Source organism: Rhodnius prolixus, unplaced genomic scaffold (genome assembly GCF_049639745.1).
Source record: "Rhodnius prolixus isolate KJV_2025 unplaced genomic scaffold, Rpr scaffold_29, whole genome shotgun sequence".
Classification (NCBI taxonomy): domain Eukaryota; kingdom Metazoa; phylum Arthropoda; class Insecta; order Hemiptera; family Reduviidae; genus Rhodnius; species Rhodnius prolixus.
The window spans coordinates 109,865-112,059 of NW_027411628.1; the positions used below are offsets into that span (position 1 = coordinate 109,865).

A 2,195-nucleotide genomic window follows, 5' to 3' on the forward strand; every position below is an offset into this window, starting at 1 on the left:
TCACATCACCAATAAAGCAGCTATTATAAATTTGTTAACAAAAGATTTATTGTAGATTATGTAAGTGCTTCCTGAATTTGAATGAAAAATTGCGTTTACGGAAACATCACCACCTCCAGGCATCAACACTAATTGAATGTCCGTTTGATAGATTAGATGAAGGTGCGGATAGTTAAATATGTAAATATGGTTGTTAGTAATCATAACAATATCTTTGTTTGGGCGTTGATAAATGCCAGATACATGGGTAAAATTTGCTGGTAGAAATCTTAACCATCTGTTTATCATCTTTGGACGCGTGTAATCACGTTGTAAACGTATCGATTCTTGTAAAGGAATTATCCAAACATAATTGTTATAAAATAAATATAGGCGTTTATTAGCCACCAAAAATTCCTCAATTCTTTTCAAATAATAACATACATCCATGAATGGTTGATTAGTTGCAGGTGTTGTTTTTTTTTTTTTTTTGCTGCTGTTGTTGTAGGTCTGGTTGTTGTGGTTGAAGGTGTGGTTGTTGTGGTTGTGGGAGGCGGTTGTCTTTTTCTCGGAGGGGTGGACCATATAACAATTGTATTGCACGGATTTCCTCTATGTACAGATCTAATTCATCAAATGTGGAAACATGTGAAAATTTATAAGTGCTTTACGTAACACTTTGAAAATCGCTTATGACTTAATCCCAGCGCGTGACCGATCTCGTGCACTAAGACCCAATAAAGCGACGTTTCATCATTTATCGTAGAGGGGAGCGTCAACGTATCGTGCCATGTTACCAAATCATTAAAATCAATTTCCACTGCTTCCTTATCTATACTAGGATACTCGGCATGTGCTAACATACCGCTTCCATCAACAAAAGGTGAGTAACAGTAGGTGGATTTATTTGTAATACATACGAGATGTTTCCCTCGGACAAAAGCAATAGAGATATTTGGTGAATTAAACGATCGTATGAATTGTAAGTTTGCATGTTTTCCAAGTGGAAAACGCTCGTTCTGCTAGTTGAGAATAATGTGGTGGATATATGTACCAAGTTACGTACGAGTAACTTTTTTCGTATAACATTTTTACTCCATTTAGTTGTAGTAGAACCCACCATAAAAGGTGTAAAATTATCCTCAACACCACACCTTTGTGAATTTATTACTTTTAACGTTTGTGGATTTTCCATTCCATCTGTGGGTAAATTATATTTCTCTTGTAATATTATGACAGCATCTTTAATCGCTGCTTCGCTAGTATTATCTCCATTTTTTAAATAACCAGACCTTTGCAAATACGCAATTGTTGTTGGATTATATGCGCTTATTAGGTGGATAAAACATACAAACAAAAATGTGGCAGTAAATATTAAAGTAGACATCCTTCTTATCATCCAGCGGCGACAACACACACTATTAACCACACAAGTTCCTGTAATGTACTAGTAAGAAAACCACAAGCCGTTAGCCCAGGCTAGACAAGCACACCCACACACGCATACATGTACATGTCTCAGTGTGTTTTTTGTCTTAATACGATAAACGACAACGTTAATGATGATGATGAGTCTTCGTTATTCTACACCTGTTTTACATTATAAACGTGATTTCAAAGTTTTAGTGGGATTAACAAGAGCAAATATTAGTGTTAATAATAGCTATAATGCTGTTGTGGAAATAGTAAAGAAAAAAGTTGAAAATAATCTATCAGTTTCTCAATGGCAACAATTACAGCAGAAATTTGGTGAAATTTTTCATTATTTTGGAAGGATGAAAAAACATCAAAATAAGAATGTAACACTTATACTCCTAGAAGATAATAACATATTTTTTGTACCTTAGACATCATCAAAATAGAAAATTATTAACGCTTAAGGAAACAATAACAACAACAACAACAACTACGCCCAATTCATTAATTAAAGAAATAAATTTAAAAAAAAAACAAATTATGTCAATTATACAGAATGCATGGTTAATTAGTAATTATTTACATAATTTAATGTTGCTAATATCTTTGGAAAATACAATTGTTATTACCAATGAAGTAAATAACCCGTCGGTTAACGACGACGACGACGGTGATAATTGTGTTGTTAGTTTACAACAATAAAATGATGATGACGTCACATCGTCCAGCAGTGGAGGGGGATGATTTTAGTATAAGAAACTTAAAAAAAACTAGTTCACATCCATATATTGTCTAGTGTA

General features: G+C 33.6%; 1 pseudogene; it reads right to left on the minus strand.

Annotated features, from left to right (window-relative positions):
- Positions 1 to 1,102, minus strand: LOC141459881 (matrix metalloproteinase-25-like; annotated as a pseudogene).
- Positions 1,103 to 2,195: the final 1,093 nt, after the last annotated feature.